Below are 14,436 nucleotides of genomic sequence, written 5' to 3' on the forward strand. Positions count from 1 at the left end.
TTGTTCCCTGTTGGTGTTTGTAAATTATTCTTAAGCAAATGGAGTTCTTAAAAATTGGAAGGAGGTAGTGGTTTCTAGATAATATGTAAATAAATAGGAAAATATCTAGCATTTCATGAGCCTAAGTCAGTGCTAATCAAGTGAAAGAGCCTTAAATAGATCCCTTGATGAAGTATTAAACTGTTAATTGGGGTCACACTCTTTTCAAGCTGGAAGGATTGGCTGGGAGGAAGGAAGTATTTCCAAGAGATAAACCTGCCACCTTCCACTTTGCAGTTAGCAGTGATCCAAGCTCTGAAGTGTGACCGATCCCCTGCATAAATACCTTCAGACCACATAAGGCCGGATACAAGTGGGTCAGACTTTCTTTTCTTTTTTTTTTAACATTTTTATTAAAAGATTATGTAGGGTACCAGATGGGCACTGGGTTTATCAGGAAGATTTCCACTTCATAGACTGTGTAGATGCCTGACCACTGCACTATACACCTGAAGCTGAAGTAGAATAATATTGAATGTCAACTATAATTATATATCTATGATATATATAAATGTATATCATATATATTGTATATAAATATTATATATATATATGTATGTGGTCTGGCAATTAAGCTTGTGAATTTGTTGCAACAATGTTGCTAACCTTTTTTTATATCAGAGGGCTTATTCATTGTGAATTTGTACCAACTGGACAAACATTTAACGAATTTTTATGTTTGGAAGTGCTGAAAAGGCTGAGTAAAAAAGTTAGACGACCTGAACTTTCCGCCAGCAATTCATGGCTCTTGCATCACAACAATGCACCAGCTCACACGGCACTCTCTGTGAGGGAGTTTTTAGCCAGTAAACAAATAACTGTACTGGAACACCCTCCCTCTTCACCTTATCTGGTCCCCAATGACTTCTTTTTTTACCCGAAGATAAACGAAATATCGAAAGGAAGACATTTTTATTACATTCAGGACATCATGGGTAATACAATGACAGCTTTGATGGCCATTCCAGAATAAGAGTTCCAAAATTGCTTTGAAGGGTATACTACGTGCTGACATCAGTGCATAGCTTCCAAAGGGGAGTACTTCAATGGTGACCATAGTGATATTCAGCAATGAAGTATGTAGCACTTTTTCTAGGATGAGTTCATGAACTTAATTGTCACACTATGCTCGTATACTGGGGGTGCCAAAATATATATATACCAGTGGATAATTTGGTCAACTTTGCTCAAATAATCGTTTGCCATAATCAGAAGTGTCTGGACGCTGATGGTAACCATTATGAGCACCTCTTGTAATTACAGAAGTCAAACATGACTTGTATTCATCTTTTGTTATCAGTATATATCTATATTTCTCAGTATATATTGAGTATTACAATTTTAATAGTTTTTTCCTTTCTTAAAATGCATATACATTTTTTGGCACCCTCTAGAGTTATTACAAATTATTGACTATATTCCTTATTCTATACCCTACATCCCCATGACTACTTTGTAACAACCAAATTGTACTTCTTAATCCCATCCCCTTCTTCACCCATCTCCAACCCCCTCCTGTCTGGCAACCATCAAAATGTTCTCTGTATCTGTCAGTTTGTTTCTGTTTTGTTTGTTTGTTCATTTTGTTCTTTAGTTTCCACATACACGCAAAATCACATTGTACATGTCTTTCTCTGTCTGACATACTCCACTCAGCACAATACACTCTAGGTCCATTTATGCCACCACAGACTACAAGAACCCATTCCCTTCCATGACCAAGCAATACTCCATTGTATATATGTGCTACCTCCCCTTCATCCATTCATCCATCAAGAAACACCCAGGCTGTCATCCATCAAAAAACACCCAGGCTGCCTCTGCATCTTGGCAATTGTAAACAATGTTGTGATGAACATATGGATAAGCACATCTCTTTGAAGTAGCATTTTGGGTTTCTTTAGCTAAATACCCAGAGGTGTGATTACTGGGTCCTTCTTTGTCACTTATTATAGCCTTTGTTTTAACATCAATTTTGTCTGGTATAAGTATTGCTACTCCAGCTTGGTTTTTTTTTTTTCTCCATTTTCATGAAATATCTTTTTTCAATCCCTTTACTTTCAGTCTGTGTGAGTCTTTTGAGCTGAAGTGAGTCTCTTATAGACAGCATATGTAAGGGTCTGTTTTCTTCATGGAGGCCTGAGCCCGTGTGCACCACCCCAGCTGCAGCAGCCACCACAGTTTCTCCTGTTCCCCCTCTGCCGCCCACTGGTCTGTGGTGAGCTCCAAGCGGACCTCCCGGCAGGCTGAGATGGGATGTCGCATGGAAATGAAGATTTAAGGACAAGTATTCTACCAGGTTAGAAGATGGGATCAAACAACAGCAGAATCGTGATCTACCTAAAAATGATAACTTAAAAAAGTTATCAGGCACAGAATCTGTCTCTGAGAATGACCCATTCTGGAATCAGTTTCTCTCGTTTTCTTTTCCTGCACCAATCAGCAGCACTGAGTTGAAGCTCTTGGAGGAGGCAACTATTTCAGTCTGCAGGTCTTTAGTTGAAAACAACCCTCGAACAGGAAACCTTGGTGCATTAATTAAGGTCTTCCTTTCTAGAGCCAAAGAAGTAAAACTTTCAGCAGAGTGTCAGAACCATGTCTTCATTTGGCAGACACACAATGCTTTGTTTACTATTTGCTATGTGCTGAAAGTGTTCATTTGTGGGGTGTCTAAGAAGGAATTACAACTTAATTTTACTTATGAAGAAAAATCTTCTGGCAGTTACAGTTGTGACTCAGAAGATCTTTTGGAAGACTTATTCTGCTGTTTATGCAGTTAATCACTAATATTCCACTCTTAGATATTATATATGAAACATCAGTAGCAGCTATATGAACAATGGTTGTTCTCCTTTCCTGCCAACTCTTCCACAAGGAAGTTTTGCAATACAGCATCAGTCACAAGTATTTGATGTGAGGTCGATGTCTTACATATGCCAGCCAACTTGTGAAACCTTATTATATAATTTTATCAGACAAAAAAAAGCCATCTCCTCCAGGAACCCATGTTTTTCCTCAGCATTGGATAGGGGAGGACTACTCTATGGACCTGCATCAGGTGTAACAACCAGACTCTGGATTATCTTTACACTGGATGGTGAGGGCAGCAAAGCTCTAGAACTATCTTCCCCTCTCGCCAACCAGAGTCTCCTGCTTCTGCTGGTGCTGGTCAACCTGACAGATGCTACAGACACACCAAACCCCTACCAAAAGGCCATTATGTCCTTTAAGAATACACAAGATAAGAGTCCTTGCCCCTCATTAATTCCACATGCTTTCCAGACTAATTTTAACCGTTTATACATGGCTCTATGTGAACAGCAGACATCTCCTCTTGTATGCATTGCTCCATCAGAATAGTAATATTAGAACATACGTGTTGGCTTGCACAGATATGGAAAATCTTGTCTTACCAATTTTAGAGATTCTATATTATGTTGAAGAGATAAATTCACATCATGTGTATATGGCCTTTATAATATTGTTGATTCTTACAGAAGAAGATGGCTCCAATAGATCTACTCTCAAAGTGATATTAAAAAAATATTACTTGGTGTTCACTGAAATTTCATTGGGGAGTCTTATTGGTCATAATAAGAACCATTCAATACAATATGACAAGGACAAGAGACATGTACCTTCACACAAATTGTTTGGCAACTCTAGCAAATATGTCAGCACAGTTTCATTCTCTCCATCAGTATGCTGTCAAGAAGATCATCGGTTTGTTTTCCTTGATATCCAAAAACCACAACAAAGTTATGAAACAAGCCACATAGTCCTTGAGAGATTCGCTAAGTTCCAATGACGTTCCTCTATCAGATTACCCACAAGACCTAAATGTCATTGAAGAAGTGATTCAGATGATGTTAAAGATCATCAATTCCTGCCTGACAAATTCTCTTCACCACAATGCAAACTTGGTGTATGCACTGCTTTACAAATGAGAACTCTTTGAACAATTTCAAACTCATCCTTCATTTCAGGATATAATGCAAAATATTGATATGGCGATCACCTTCTTTAGCTCAAAGTTGCTACAAGCTGGAGCTGAGCTGTCAGTGTAACGGGTCCTAGAAATCATCAAGCAAGGAATTGTTGCACTGCACAAAGACAGGCTGAAGAAATTTCCAGAACTAAAATTCAAATATATGGAAGAGGAGTAGCCCGAGTTTTTTTATCCCCTATGTCTGGCCTCTGGTCTACAACTCAGCTGTAGGCCTGTATTGGAACGCACAGAATATCCAAATGTTCACAATGGATTCCAACAGAAGGCAGGTGCCATCTCTCACCCTGACCCCCTCCAGCCAAGCAGCCCTCCTAATTCCTTTTTTCTGAGGAACAAAAGTAGACAGATTGCCCAGTGTATCTTCTATTAAAGAGGATCATACAGGTGTGTTTCCCTTGCACACTTGGATTTAGAGAAGTGATGCTGGTTGGCAATAGATCACTCAGCTTAGATTACAGCACAAAAAGTGGGAGGAATACACATCAATAATATAAATCCTGCTATTCCAAAAAAAGGGGGCAGGGGATCTTGCTTTCTTATCCACTTAGCTATCCTATCTTTTGATCGGAACAGTTAATCCATTTACATTGAAAATAATTGTTGATAGATATGTAGTTATCGCCATTTTATTACTCATATTTTTTATCTTTTTTTTCTGTCTTAAAGAAGTCCCTCTAAGATTCCTTGCAATGCTGGTTTAAACTCCTTTAGCTTTTTCTTGTTTGGAAAACTCTTTATCTGTCCTTCGATTCTAAATGATAGCTTTGCTGGGTAGAATAATCTCACTTGTAGGTCTTTGCTTCTCATCACTTGGAAAATTTCGTGCCACTCCCTTCTGGCCTGCAAAATTTCTGTTGAGAAATCAGCTGATAGTCTTATTGGAGCTCCCTTGTAGGTAACTAACTGCTTTTTTCTTGCAGATTTTAATATTCTTTCTTTGTGCTCAAACTTTGGCATTTTAATTATGATGTGTCAGTGGTGTGAGCCTCTTTGGGTTCTTGTTTGGGACTCTCTGTACTTCCTGGGATTGTATGTCTATTTCCTTCTCTAGATTAGGAAAGTTTTTTGTCCTTATTTCTTCAAATAGGTTTTCAATTCCTTGCTCCCTCTATTCTCCTTCTGGTGCCCTTATGATGCAAATGTTGGTACACTTGATGTCCCAGAAACCCCAGAAACTTTCTTCATTTTTCTGGATTTTTTTTTCTTTTTGCTGCTTTGTTTGACTGTTTTCTACGAACTTATCTTTTAAATCATTGATATGATCTTGAAAGTTGGGTGGGGCTGGTTCTCAAGGAATCGGGGGAAAATGAACAGTGTTAGGCAGGTTGATAGAGACTCAGATATGGTGGCTGTCTGCATCTGCATGCCTGCAGCGGGGAGGGCTCAACAAAGGAACCATGGCTTCCACCAGCTCCTCTATCTGGGAGAAAGCTGCCCCTCCAGCCTTCACCCTGAAGCCAGACAACTCAGTTCCTTCCCATAGGTCCCTGCCACCTTTCCAGCTGCTGGCCCAGCACCAGAACTCAGAGTGAGTGACTCTGTCAGTAAGTAGGTCCATCCACTGGCCCTTTAAGAGAAGAGCCTGGGAATGCCCTCCAATTCACTCAGCCACAGTCTTCACTGATTTTCACAGCCAGAAGTTATGGGGACTTCTCTACCTGGCACTAAAACCCTGGACCAGCCTGTTCCATGTCACCACTTCTCCTACCAGTCTCCAGGTGGCTTCTTCTCTATGTCCTTAATTGCAAAGCTTCAGTTCACCTAGACTTCATGCAATTCTCACATTATTCTGTAGTTCAGTTGTAATTCTGATATGATTGTGAGAGGAGGTAATCACAGCATTTACTTACTCCACCATCTTGACTGGATCTCTCTGGGTCAGACTTTCTTAACTTGGTAAACGCTTTAGTTTAGCGGGTATTTTAGAGTTTCCTAGGGCTACTGTAACAAAATTCCACAGACTGGGTAGATTAAAACAACAGAAATTTATTGTCTTATAATTCTGGATGGTAGAAGTCTGAAATCAAGGTGTTCACAGGGCCATGCTCCCTCTCACACCTGTGCGGGAGACTTCAGTGCCTCTCCCTAGTTTCCAGTGGTTTAACAACAATCCTTAGGGTTTCTTGGCTTATAGTTCTATCACTCCAATCCTCCATTTTCACATGGTGTTTTCCCTGTGTGTATGTCATCAGATAGCTGTCTTCTTATAAACATTAGTCATATTGAATTAAGGACCCATCTTACTCCAGTGTAACCTCATCTTAACTAATTACATTTACAGCAACAACTGTATTTCCAAATGGGTTCACATCCTAAAATACTGAGAGTTAGGACTAACTATCTTCTGGGAGACACAATTCAACCTGTAACATCAAGACTCCAGAACTTGCTCATAAAGGTCTTAGATCACATGGAAAATTTTCCATGATCTCTAGTGTTTTATTTGTTGTATTTATTGTCTGCTCAGTCTCAATGAGGATCCCAAGACAACAGGAAACTCCAAAAGGCTTTCTAAGCCTGTGATTTTATGCTTAGTCACAGAATGTAGATTTCTAGCCTACAATAGCCAATATTACTGAAATGAACCAGATGAGGATATGTATCATTACCACAGGTAAATGAAGAACTGTCATTGCCCTTTTGTTCTGAATGCCCTTTTCCTATTTTTATCAGTTTTCTATTTCTACATAACAGATTAATACAAATTTAGTGGCTTGAAACAACACAAATTTATTATCACACATTTGCTGTAGGTCTGGAATCTAGGAATGATGTAGCTATACTTTTACTCAGGGCCTCACTAGGCTGAAATCAAGGTGTCAGCCAGCGCTAGATCTTCTTCTAAGCTTATTAGTTGTGGGCAGAATTCATTTTCTTGTAGTTGTAGGATGAAGGTACCCAATTCTCTGAAAACTCTTAGCCAGGGACCATTCCCAGTTCCTAGAGGCCACTCCCACACCAAATGGCCACCATAGGCAGTTCACAGCATAGATGTTTACTTTATTCCAAATCATCCAGAGCACATCTCTCTAACTTCTTATTCTTAGCCAGTCAAAGAAAATCTTGTGCTTTTAAAGAGCTCACATCATTAGGTCAGGACCATTCAGGGTAATCTTCCTTTCACTGTATAACATGACATAATCATGCAAGTGATATCTCAACATAGTCATAGGTTCCAATAATAAATAAACAAAATGCAGCATTAAAAAATGGAGACTACAGAAACTTTGGAAATTTTAAAAATAAAAAATTTTATGAACAATTATATACTAATATTTTGACAAAAATATTAAATTTCTAGAAAATTTTAAAATGTCAAAATAGATGCAAGAAAAAAATAAAAAACTGGAATAGGCCAAAGAGCATTAAATAACCTGAAAGACTAGTCAAAGATGTTCCTTCCACCACAAAAAAAAAGAGAAAGAAAATACAAGCCCAAATAGTTTTGTATGTAAGTTATACCAAACTTTCAGTGAATTGTTAAATTCTATATTAATACAAGTTGTTGTAGAAAAGAGTAAAAGCATGCAAGCCTATCCAATCAGACCATTTTTTATCCAAAACTAGATAAGGGCAGTGCAAGAAAACAAATACATAGCCTCATCATTTAAAATATAACTACAGCCAAAAGAAGTAACTAAAACAATATAGGGGGATAAAATGCTGCCCTAGAAATTTTAAAGACCCCAGGAAATCTTTTATTTACTGATTTTGGGGGTTTTTGTTTCCAGCTGTATTAAGATATAGTTGACATATGTCATTGTGTAAGTTTTAACATACAGCACGATGATTTGATACATCTATGTATTGTGAAATGACTATCACAATAAGGTTAGTTAACATACCCTACACCTGACGTATTTATCCTTTTGTGCATGGGTGGTGAGAACATTTAAGATTTACTCTCTTAGCAATTTTCAAGCATACAATACAGTATTATTAATGATAGTCAGCATACTGTACCAATAACAGATTCCCAGAACTTACTTATCTTATAAATGAAAGTTTGTACCTATTGACCAACATCTCCCCATTTTCCCAGCCCCAGCCCAGACAAACACCAATCTACTCTGAGTTCAACTTTTTTGGATTTCACACATAAGCAAGATCATATATTATTTCTCTTCCTCCATCTGACTTATTTAATTTAGCATCATGTCCTCAACATCCATTCATGTTGCTGCAAATAGCAGGAATTCCTTCTTCCTCATGGTTGATTAATATTCCATTGGGTATAATATATACTACATTTCCTTTATCTATTCATTTTTTGATGGACACTTAGGTTGTTTCCATGTCTTGGCTATTGTGAAAAATGCTGCAATAAACATGGGACTGCAAATAACTTTTTTTTTTTTGCAAATATCTTTTTGATATCCTGTTTTCATTTCCTTTAGATACATACCCAGAAGTGGGATTTATGGATAATATAGTAGTTGATTTTTAATTTTTTTTAAGAAACTCCAACTGTTTTCCATAGTAGCTGTTCCAATTTACATTCCCACCAATAGTGCACAAGGGTTCCCTTTTCTCCACGTTCTTCCCAACACTTGTTTGTTGATTTATTGATGATAGACAGGTGACATCTCATTGTGGCTCTAATTTCCGTTTTCCTAATGATTGGTGATGGAAAGCACCTTTTCATATGTCTATTGGCCATTTTGATGTCCTCTTTGAAGAAGTTGTCTACTTAGTTCTTAGACTCATTTTTTAATCAGATTATTTATCTTTTTCTATTGAACTATAGTTTTTTTAATATGCTTTGTATATTAACCCCTTATTAGATATATGGTTTGCAAACATTTTTTCTCCATGCCATAGGTTGCCTTTTCATTTTTTTCATTTTTCATTTTGCTATGCACAAGCAATCTAGATTGATGTGGTCTCGTGTTGTTGTTTTTTTATTTTATTTTTACTATTGTTGTTTGTGATTCTGGTGTCATATCCAAAAAATTATTCCCAAGACCAAATTCAAGTAGCTTCTTCCCTATTTTCCTCTAGGAGTTTTACAGTATCAGGTCTTATGTTTAAGCCTTTAATTCATTTCAAGTTAATTTTTCTGAGTGATGTAAGATAGGGGCCCAATTTCATTTTTCTGCATGTGATTATCCAGCCTTTCCAACATCATTTCTTGAAGAAATAATTTTGCCCCATTGAGTGTCCTTGGCTCCCTTGTCAAATACTAGTTGATATAAATATAAGGACTTGTTTCTGTGTTCTCTATTCTATTCCATTGGTTTATGTTTCTGTTTTTATGCCAGTGCCAAATTGTTTGGATTACTATGGCTTCGTAGTATAGTTTGAAATCAGCCATTGGCTGCTGGTTGTATCCTCCACTGTGGATGAGGTTTTGGCTAGGATCCCTGGTCAGGTGGGCCTCCAGATGTACCCTGCAGTTGGATGGGGCTGGATGCTATGCTCTATGTTAGAATGGAGTCACTGTCCAGGTTCCCTGGTCAGGTATGCCCTCAGGCTATGCACTACAATTGGCCACTATCACTGGCTGGACTCCATCTCTGGGGGAAGGCCAGAGGGTGTGCTCAGCAATCAGGCTGTGGTATAGGCTGGGCTCTGTAGCCAGGCAGTACTGTAGGTTTTGTTCAAAGGCTGCCTTAGCACTGTTCAATTTCTCTGGACAGGCAGGGCCAGAGTTGATGCTCCACAGTTGTGCAGAGTTACTGACATGGTTGTCTGCCTGAGTGGGGCTACAGGATGGGCTCCATTGCCCGAGTCTCTGGCTAATCTTCCTGGTCAAGCAGGACTGGAAACTATTCTCAGCAGTTGGGTTTCACTGCTGACTTGTTTCCCTGTCCAGGCGGGACCACCAGCTTGGCTCTGCAAATGGGCAGAGCCACTGACTGGCCTCTCTGCTGGGCACCACTGCCAGTAAGAATGTGGTCCACCAAGGCCTGTGGCCTGATAGCTATATGCCCCTCCCCCTTCTTTATCTCTGCCTGATCCCAGGGATCCAGCCCCACCTATTCCCCCAGGGATCCCTGTGAAACAAGACCAAAGTAGGCTTCCCAGGAAGTGTGCAGTGGAATCTGGATGCCCACCTGGGGCACTCTTTTACTCCTGGAGAAACGATAGGCTCAGGGGACCTTCTAGGTATGGAGCTGTACTATCCTGGACAGGGGCAGTGCAGTCAAAATGAAAATATTCTGATTACCCTTCTAATTCAGTCCTTGTTCTGGAATTTTCACAAAAGTGTCTTGTCTATAGATCATTGTTAGGTGGTCTTTCTGTGAGGGAGACAGAAGTTGGGAACTACCTATTGTACTATTTTGATGATATTCTATGTTTTCTTAATTTAAGGAGAATGTCAGCAAATTGATGAAAATATCAATAACCATTCATATCTGTAGACAAATTAAACAACTATATTACTTTGATTTGATGGGCATGGTAATGACCTTATGTAAGAAATATCTCCCCAACAACTGTGAAATTCTAGATAAGCGCAGCAACTAACTTATGGCATACTTATTACATAGTAGGATACCATACAGCTAACATATATGAATGAAAAGTTTGGTTTATTACACTCATTCCACTTATCCCAATACCATCCATTTCCATGGGGTAAAATCCAAGAAAATGAAACAGTAAAGGGCATTGAGAGGTTAGGCTTTGTTCCCAGAAAGACTGGAGCTGCAGCGAGGTCAGCAGTCCTGTGCTACATCCCTGGAGTGATAACCCTGGTGACTATGTTGTTGACTGACCCTGCTTACATTCCAGAAATATTAAACCACTGAAACACATTCATCACCTTCTACCAAAATGGTTTCTGGAGCCAGGGAGTGCTTAAATGCCATGACTGATTTTTTTTTATCCTAGTCTGAATAATTCTAGTTTTTAAAGAGGAGAGAAAGCAGTTTTCTAAGAAGTCATTCCATAAGAAAGAAGCATTATATGTTCTTTTCCTGTATCCAGAAAAAAGTGGAGCATGTACTTAGATGAAATATCAGACCACATCCTGAGTCACGTGGAATGGTACGAAGTAATGCCTGATCCCTGGCACCAAATGGTAAATTCTTTGGAAAAGAGCTTATTCATTTGTCTTTTTTCAGAGGTAATTGCTTTCAAAATTTAATGAAGCTAATTCTTCATGAAAGAAGGCCAAAAACAAATCTATCTTGCCAGGCAGACAAAGATGAATTACTCAAACCACCCCCCTCTACACACACACACACACACACACACACACACACACACGAATGACCAGGAATTCTATAACAGAGCATGCTCCTGGCACAACCCACAAGCCACACAGTACAGAGGAGTCCGGAAGGCACCAAGGTTTGGCGCTGCCAAACCACATCTTAGGATTTTCTAGTTTACTCTCCTGTTTCTTTCTGCCTTTCAGGTAGAAGCCAAGGGAAGAGTGATCAGTTGAATGATGTTTCTAACAAGGAGCACCACTGTCAGGACAAATCAACTGTACTCCTCACCTGGGTAGAAAAAAACTTTTTTTCCCTAAAGTTTATAGGGAGTTTTTGCTCCCTTGTGAAAAGATGAGACAAGAATTAAGAAATCCTGATAAAAAGAATCAATGGCAATCTTAAGACCATTTAATATTGATTTCATTCTCATTTCCTCAAATTTGTTTTAGCAAAGCTTAATGCAATTTTTACATAAATTGTAAATTTCATAGAATTGTATGGCAGAAAGTAGTCCAAATCAGAATGTTTTATAAATAAGGAAGCTGCAGAAAGGCTCATAAAAAGTTTCCTGTTTGGAGGGGCGAGCAGAGCCAGTACTTAAACCCACGTGTTCTGACCACCAATCCAGAATTTTTTCACTCTACTATGTTATTTTTCTAAGAGTGATGCATATACATATTTTTGAACATACATTTTAAGGAAATCTCTTTAAAGTCATCTTGTTTTAATTCACAATGAAGTAATTTTGTAAAACAATTAGAACACATCTTGTCTCCCTATAAAACCATCAATGGGGGCCGGCCGAGTGGCGCGATGGTTAAGAACTGGCTTGGGACGCCAGAGGGCCCCGGTTCGGATCCCACATATGAGGGCCAATGACACTGCCCTCCACAGCTAAGATGCTGAACAACAGCTCAACCTGGAGCTGGGCTGCCTTGAGTTGCCGGCGACAGCGTAGGCTGCAGCCCCTGTGGCAGTGGGTTGCCATGGGCTACCGTGTGTAGCCAGCAGCCAGCGTGAGCGGCCAGCAGCCACAGTGAGCGGCCGAACCGGCGACTGGTCTGCCTCGCCCGGGAAGAGCGCAATGATGGTGCCAACTTGGGCCAGTGAAGCAACGTCCTCCACAACTAGACTGAAGACCAAAATGACAGCAACTTGTCTGTTCCCCCTCCCCCAATTCCCCAGTGCTGTTCCCATCCCCCCAATTCCCCAATAAAAATCTTTAAAAAAAATAAAATAAAACCATCAATGGTATTTATAGTTTTACTTAAATAAACACAACAAAAATAAATGATAATTAACTAATCAGAATTTGCTGTAAAGCTAATTTATTTATTTAGATAAAAATCACCTTAATGTTTATCAACATTTAGAAACATAAGAAAGATGAAAATTCATTTTCTCAAATGGTGAATGTAATATGTTACAGAGAAAGTAGAAAGGATTAGTACCTATAAAAGTGAATTATCTCTGTCCAGAGTCCCTCTAAGTTAAACATCATTTCACATCTTCATTTGTCATGCTGCTGTCACAATCTACTACAATGCCACTGTAAATGCTTTTTTAGCTACTCCATTCATTAAGCATTGCCATTATTTCGTTTATTCATTTGCAATAGATTTTAAAAGGAAAGGAGCAATAAATTGCCTGCATCTATAAATGAAGTATTGGCCTTCTAGTACCTTCCACTTCAAATTTGTCTGTTAGCACACTTATCAAACTTAATTTTAGTGCCAAGATAATAACCAGATAAAACTAAAAGCAATGGCCTACAGCTAGAAAGGAGAGCAGCAGAAACTTTTTCTTTGACTTAGAGGCATGAGTTCTGATTAAAACAAATGATAAAAAGAAAAAAAAAGTCTTCAAATTTGGCTATAAATTTCCCTGTATGCTTGCACTAGCTAACTTATATCATCAACTAGAGTCTGAATTAAAGGAAAATTCCTGTACTGACTAGACAGCTGTTCAACAATGAAAGCTGTTGGAAATTGTTTCCTATCTCATATTCCGTCTAAGATCTTCCTATAAAACAGAGCCATAACAAGTTCATCGCAGACATGCTTCACAATGGCTTAAAGGGATGCCCTATTTTCTTCTAAAGAAATGTTTTGACATGTCTGTTTGTATGCATGCATTAAAAACTCTCTGCTCCTTTTTACTTCCTCTCACAAAGAGCTCAAAGAATTATAGAGGCCCCTTGAGACCATCAGTACTCCAACTATGCCACCTGACAGTGGAGAAAACTGAGATAAAGAGAACCTTACACCTGGTCCATTGTTCGTTCCCCAGCATTTTATTGCCTTTTCCCATTCTTATTACCAACCACAATAATTTATGGTCATCCATTAGTAACATATTATAATAAAAATAGCTCAAGTTTCACTACCCTACAAAAAAATATATATACTTAAGCAGCTCCAACTCTTACCCAAATGGTCCACTATTAAAATATTTAACAATAAAATTTCAAGTCAAGAAAATATTTAGATGTCTCCTTATAGCTAATTGTGAATGCATGTACATTAATTCATTTGTTTATTTATTTAACCACCACATTATGAGTACCTATTTATTTAACCACCATGTTACCAATACCAGACACTGTTCTAGAAGTTAATAACCTTATTACTATGAACAAGAGAGTAGATCACTAAGATGTTAGGCAAATTGATATAGGAATTTGTATCATTTCAACTAATGACAAGGACCACATAGAAATAAATGAGCAATGTAACAGGAAGTGATTGTTTCATGGCTGTGGAAGATGGAGTAAGCTTAGATTGAGATCATGACATGTGAGCCCAGACCCAAATAACAAAATGCAGGCAGGACAAGATTTCAGCAGAGGCAGCAGGTGAGGCAAGGTTTGACCTGTGCAACAGCACACATGCCTTTCTCTTCAAGTAATTCTTCTCCAAATGGCTGAATACAAGGCAAACTCTACTCCTCCAGGCCTGCTTCTGGGCAAAATTGGGGTAGGTGAAATTTGTCCTGGGAGTCTGAAAACCTTCCACCCATCCTTTCTTTCTTCTCTATCCTTTATTGATTCCTAAGATTGTATCCCCAAATTACTTATCACCATCTTTCTATTTCTACCACCCAGGGAGCCCTGAATGTAAGTTACACTATGATGCAGTACCTTTCAAACTATTCTACCGAAAGCCCCACTGCTGGAAGACATGAACCCATGCACATGGGGCCCTGTATGTGTCTCATCTGTGTTGT

General features: G+C 38.8%; 1 pseudogene; it reads left to right on the plus strand.

Moving 5' to 3' along the window:
- Positions 1-2,346: 2,346 nt before the first annotated feature.
- Positions 2,347-4,377, plus strand: LOC109387544 (dymeclin pseudogene; annotated as a pseudogene).
- The last annotated feature ends 10,059 nt before the right edge of the window (positions 4,378-14,436 follow it).

Source organism: Hipposideros armiger, unplaced genomic scaffold (assembly GCF_001890085.2).
Source record: "Hipposideros armiger isolate ML-2016 unplaced genomic scaffold, ASM189008v1 scaffold_162, whole genome shotgun sequence".
Lineage (NCBI taxonomy): Eukaryota > Metazoa > Chordata > Mammalia > Chiroptera > Hipposideridae > Hipposideros > Hipposideros armiger.